This window comes from Adiantum capillus-veneris, unplaced genomic scaffold, assembly GCF_014529385.1.
Source record: "Adiantum capillus-veneris isolate H3 unplaced genomic scaffold, ASM1452938v2 Hic_scaffold_295, whole genome shotgun sequence".
Classification (NCBI taxonomy): Eukaryota; Viridiplantae; Streptophyta; class Polypodiopsida; order Polypodiales; family Pteridaceae; genus Adiantum; species Adiantum capillus-veneris.
In genome coordinates, this window is record NW_028221416.1 from 10609 (window position 1) to 17259 (window position 6651).

The 6651-nt window shown below is 43.5% G+C and overlaps 1 pseudogene; it reads left to right on the forward strand.

The window, feature by feature from the left end:
• The first annotated feature begins 2022 nt into the window (after positions 1–2022).
• Positions 2023–2825, forward strand: LOC147417263 (uncharacterized; annotated as a pseudogene).
• Positions 2826–6651: the final 3826 nt, after the last annotated feature.

Below are 6651 nucleotides of genomic sequence, written 5' to 3' on the forward strand. Positions count from 1 at the left end.
ACGAACCAGCTTCAACTCAATAGCTTCCGAGGACGAAATCTACATCAGGAAGGGGGGCATGTTAACCCTCATGGCACACGGACACCCATCACCTACGATGGACGCGTATTATGTATGATTTAGAGTCAGGTACCGGGCTTGTCGGACCAATAGGGAAAGGTAGAGTGATCGTCGATGAGAGGCGCACTTTAACTTGGACATTCAAGGGGTTAGTTGGCTAAGCATGGGCGCCCAAGTGTGAATGGGGTGAGCTCCTATAAAAGCCAACTAAACCTAATTTTTACTCATTCTCTCATTTGTGCAATTGAAGAGTGCTCTTGCTCCATCTCCATCTTCTTCTTCTTCTTCACCTCCTTGTGTGTGTGTGTGAGAGAGAGAGAGAGAGAGGGAGAGTGTGTGTGCGATCGAGCATTACGAAGGCACGACGGCGGCGAAGCGGTTGAGCGCGGCACGACTGCAGCTTCTTCTTCATCGCGGCGAGGAATCCACCACGAAGGCGAGAGTAGAGCGGTGAGTGACACACCCTTTGTTTTCTTGAGCTTGCTAGTTTAGGCTTGTTGTGTGCTTGGAGCCGTTGTGGCTCGCATACGGTGTATTGGCAAGTCCCTTGCTTCGACAGTGCGGCAAGGAGCGCACAACTACCAATGACTTTGTATGGCATGAAAATTGAGTACAAGGGAGCAAAAAATGGCTACTTGTAAGCTATCTGAGTTGTCCAAGTTGCTATACACTTTTGGACATGACATCTTGGAGGACTAACAACCTGTACAAAAAAATGAACGTGCAAGCGTATCTAATGATGCGATGGTGCAAATAGCTGCTATCCTTGCAATGCATCATAGTTTGCAATGTCAAACTAAGTGATCAATGTACAATCTTGCTACTACATTGATCACCAATACCATGAAATGACCAACAAAAGGATTTGGAAGAGACATTCTTGTGGATGTTTATCTCAACTTCTCAACAAGAAATAGAATAAAGCACATGATACAAAGCTGTGACATGGTCCATGTTCTAATTGTGACATGGTCCATATTATAATAGTGACATGGGCCATGCTATAATATATATTTTTTTCCATTTTCATATTAGATTCTTTCAATCCTAAAGCACTTCAATGAGAGCATCTTGTTCATATCTGGCTTAATTTTTCAACAAAGAAAATATAATAATATACATGATACAATGGAAATGTACAAAGAGAGTACCATTGTAAACATCCTTGTCATTGCATCCAATCTCTTATTGAATATCTTTTGATAATTAGTCCTAGGAAATGCTGATGCAGGAATTGGAACGTTGTAGGAACTCACACAACTTCATGAGATGCACTCTATGGAAGCATGGAAAACCTGGAGTCTCCAATGCTACCATTTATAAAAATGTGCCCGTTCTTGGAAACCCACATATAATCACTTAGAATTTGGGTTGTCTTTGCTTTGAAGTTTCTAGTCATAGTGAAAACAATCTAAGAGACCTCAAAGATCTAAACAAACAAATTAGTTTCAGCATACCTTTAAGGAACATGACGCTTGTGTGGACAATAGGGATACACAAATGCAAAATTGACGTTGAAGATCGGCATATATTTAACTCACAAGATGGATGAACCCGTTCCAAAATGCACAAAGGAGGAGCCGCATCAACCATAGAATTCCAGTAATGTGACAATCACTGGCTATGGAGATAATCGTTCCTACATGGACCATAGTTGCACTACATTCTAGCTTTTTATTGCTTCAAAAGCAGCACAATGAAGCAATAAGCAATAAATAAATGAAACGCTCCCTCAAAAATTTTGCCGATAATAGCAGCACATGAGAGATGGATGAGCCCATTCCAAAATGTAGAAAGCAAGAGGAGCCCCATCAATCATAGATTCCTAGTAACGTGACAATCACTAGCTACAGAGATAATCATTCTTGGATTGTTCCTACAGGGACCATAGTTGTAGATGAGCTTCTCTTGATGTTAAAAGGTGAAAAAAACAAGCGCTTAAACCGATTGTGGATGGAGGCGATGGGGGTACCCTTGTTGTCCTGCCATTGCTGGTGGAATTATCGTGTGAAGATAGAGGTACATAAGCGATTGCCTTGTCGATTTGCAACTGGCCATGGTATGAATCCCATAAAGTTCTACTATGTTGAGCCTGGGAGCCATGCTACTGGAAATGCTGACAGGAAAGCAGCCTCCTAAGGACATTGTGACGTTGTAGCTGGGATGCCATACTCAAGGATGCCAACCATGATGAGCAGAAGGTGACGATCTTTAGATGACAAAAAGTCAGGTTGATTTCTTGGAATATACTGCGGAGATAGACCATAGGTCATTATCTTTTCTGCACCACCATAATGTTCATGGGCACTACTGTGATCTTGACCAAGAATATGTTGCTACTTATTTGTCTGATTATCTTACAGTCTTTCATAAATATTATGATAACCAGCACTCTTCTATGACAAGCAATCATGGAAATTGTGATAGTGATGACCGCCTTTCTTAAGAGTTCAATGCATATGCCCCCGACTGTGTTGCCTCTAATGCCTCTACTTTAATTTCATCATATAATGTGGTTGAGAGCTTTGTGAGCCTGTCTAATGTGATTTGCAATGAATTTTGCTTCGCTTCTTCAAAAGTCGGAGGCATCCATATAGACATTTACAAGTTGCTTGATCAAGGCAAAGCAAAGGGTGATGTTTAGAGAGAATCCATCCCCCACACCTCACAAGAATGGGATAACAACAAGCATGATAAGAAAATATCACTTTGACATGCAGAGCTATGGGGGTGATGTGGACATGAGCTACAAAATCAATAGATAGTTCATGTTTTTGAGAGCCTGCTATGTGTTGCAAGCTTTGGAGGACTGCAACAGAGAGCAATTGATGAAGATCAATGAGGACTTTCACTAGTTTTGCCATGCAAAATGGAGGCAATGAAGAGAAAGGTGGAATGGGTGATCAGATGGCCATCCCAGTTCTTGCAGGCATTTTTGCTAGACACATATATTCACAACAATGGACATTTTGATTGCACAAGCACGACTCCAACTCGACAACAATGCAAGGTCCGTTATCTGCATCCAAATCCCCATGTCTATGCGTTTGCTTGGTGCAACACATAAATGCTATGGAACAGGACACGGCTTCCGTTTCTCATAATTTTTGGAGAGACCACAGTGCCAACTTTCCACCATACTTTTGTATGTCACTTTTGCATGACATGCACTGTATAATTAGCATTTTCACTCTATGACGCTTCATTGCAACACAAAATGTTTAACTATTTACATTGGTTTTATGTAGCTAGACACAAACATTGTCCTCCAGCTTTGACAATTGGACGACACCCGTACGCGATTGTCAGATTGATAGTAGTGCAATTTAATTTTTATATTTTTGATGCCTTTTGTAATTTCTGAGCTTACTTAAGCTTAGTTTAGCTACATATTTTTCTCACTAGTTCTCATTCGTACATGCACAATCTCAATAATCATATCTGTATATCAAATAGGGCACACTTCTTTTCTTTTCTCATAGATACTTGATATCAATGTGGATAAGTTCAACTTCTGTTGTATAACAATGTCCACCACGCAAGACTAGTTCCCTTTTGAGATTGTAAGGGGAAGGTGTGTGTGTGTGTGTGAGAGAGAGAGAGAGAGAGAGAGAGAGAGAGAGAGAGAGGTGCTGGTCGTGTCTCAAGCCAATGACATATAGAACAGAGAAAGATTTTTTTCTCTCAAGAGTCTATGTCCTCCACAAGAGGGGGCGGGGGGGGGGGGGGGGGACACATAGGGGATGATGGCTATAGGGAGAGCTCGTTCTGTTTCAAATTCTCAAATTCTCTAGGAATATCTAGAGAAAATGAATTCAATTTTGAACTAGTGCTTTGTTAAAGGGAATCTTGGTGGATAATTTGGTAATTTGAAGGGCCAAGGTCGGAGATGGAGGGCTAGGTGGGTTCAAGTTTATTTTGGGAAATTTACCAAAATACCCCTGTAATTTGCAGAAATTCCCAAATATCCTTGTATCTATTTTGGATGGATTCTTCAAGATTTCCTAATATTTATGCCTTTTTGACGATTGAGATCCGTTTTTGAGTGCTTAGCATGTAATTCATCACAAATTACCTCGCAAAAAAGAGAGGCATTATGTCAAAAAATAATGAAACAATTCATCTTCAAAGCCTGCGTAGCCAACTCAAATTCTAATTCTAGCATCTTGTATGATAGAGAATCAGTTTCCTTATGAAAAGCTGTATACTTTTTTATTTTTGAAGAAATTCACTCTCACAACCAAGGGTATTTTGGAAATTTTGGAAAATCTGTAGCGCATTTTTGGGAATATATGAAAAGGAAGGCAGAGAGAGGCATGAAGAGAGAGATTTTTGTGACGCGGAAAGGCAGGGGGACACTTAGGCTAGAGAGGGGCATGAGAGAAATAGCGTGTCCGTTGTTGATGACAGATGGGCCCTGGGTGTAAGTGCAAGTTGTGTTAGTGTGTGTGTGTGTGTGTGTAGGAATTGCAGCTCAGAGTAGGGGGTAACTTCCATCGAGAGCGTCCAGCAAGAATGGCATGCAACTATTTTGTGGCTCCTTGTGCAAAGCACGCGAGGTAAGGGGACAGAGTAGAGCATAGCAAAACAGGGCAGGGAAAGACTGAGAAGGGCTTGCCTTGCTTACCCACTTGGTTTGTGTGTGTGTGTGTGTGAGAGAGAGAGAGAGAGAGAGAGAGAGAGAGAGAGGGGAAGAAGAAGAAGAAGAGGTTGTCTGTGTAGCCTCGATCACGACTTCCACACACACACACAAATCCTTCATTGCGCGTTAGAGATTAGGTTGCCTCGATCACGACCTCTAGATGTGAGAGAGAGAGAGAGAGAGAGAGAGAGAGAGCACTCGAAACGGTGTTGAATTGTAGCCCCAAAATGGCAGCCCATGTAGAGCTTGAAAAATGACATTTAAGAGTGAGATAGAATCTCCGTTGATTCTTTGCTTCGATTCTTTTCCAAAATGGGTAGCACCTACTACGGGTCATTAATTAATTATGCCCTTGGATTCTTGGAGAAGTCCAAAGGGAAAGTGAAAGAGCCCTCACCATCAAAGGCTCTGTCTCCTCCCCCAAATTTTGCCATCCTTTGTCGCTATGCCCTCTCCCCCCCTCGTCTATATATGACACGGGGTCGAAGTCATGGGATCCCCGGCAGACACTTTATCGGCAAGGGGGCAGGGGCCTTTGGGCCGTTGGATCGACGCAGCAGGGGCAGAGGGGGGGGGAAAGAGTTTTATAGTACTGCACTCAGAATCATCTCAAACAGGTGGGGCATGTGGGTTGGATAGGGAGTGCGAGTATGGAGCGGGAGGTGATAAGTCGAGTCCTGTGCAATGGTGGGGACTGTACTTTTTTGCCATGCAGAGATAGGATCAATGGTGGATTGAATATCCACCATAGATCCCTCGAGAAAGTCGTGTGACATTTATAGACGAGGCTCTCCCCCCTCCATTTTCCATTTTCCGTCTACTTAGTTCTCGGTTTGAACTCAAAGAAGTGAGATAGACACAGAGGCACGAATGTCCTATCCTTGCGCACCATTCCCTTGGACCCTTGTCAATGCTACTCTACAACCATGGCTACTTTGCGTGAGATAGATGCCATGCGCATGTCCCCTCTCACTGCCAATGGCATACCATCTCTCTCTCTCTCTCTCTCTCTCTCTCTCTCTCTCTCACACACACACACACACACACACATGCACAAACACTGAGTTGCCATCCTCTGCTCTCTCATCACCCTTCTCACCTCATCTATAAATGTCACGCGACTTTCTCGAGGGATCTACGGTGGATATTCAATCCACCATTGAGCCTATCTCTGCATGGCAAAAAAGTACAGTCCCCATCATTGCACAGGACTCGACCTTATCACCTCTTGCTCCATACTCGCACTCCCTATCCAACCAACATGCCCCACCTGTTTGAGATGATTCTGAGTGCAGTACTATAAAACTCTTTCCCCCCCCCTCTTACCCTGCTGCGTCGATCCAACAGCCCAAAGGCCCCTGCCCCCTTGCTGATAAAGTGTCTGCCGGGGATCCCATGACTTCGACCCCGTGTCATATATAGACGAGGGGGGGAGAGGGCATAGCGACAAAGGATGGCAAAATTTGGGGGAGGAGACAGAGCCTTTGATGGTGAGGGCTCTTTCACTTTCCCTTTGGACTTCTCCAAGAATCCAAGGGCATAATTAATTAATGACCAGTAGTAGGTGCTACCCATTTTGGAAAAGAAACGAAGCAAAGAATCAACGGAGATTCTATCTCACTCTTAAATGTCATTTTTCAAGCTCTACATGGGCTGCCATTTTGGGGCTACAATTCAACACCGTTTCGAGTGCTCTCTCTCTCTCTCTCTCTCTCTCTCTCTCTCTCATCTAGAGGTCGTGATCGAGGCAACCTAATCTCTAACGCACAATGAAGGATTTGTGTGTGTGTGTGGAAGTCGTGATCGAGGCTACACAGACAACCTCTTCTTCTTCTTCTTCCCCTCTCTCTCTCTCTCTCTCTCTCTCACACACACACACACACACACACACAAACCAAGTGGGTAAGCAAGGCAAGCTCGTGCGATAGAGCTGCAGAAAGAGGAGAAGC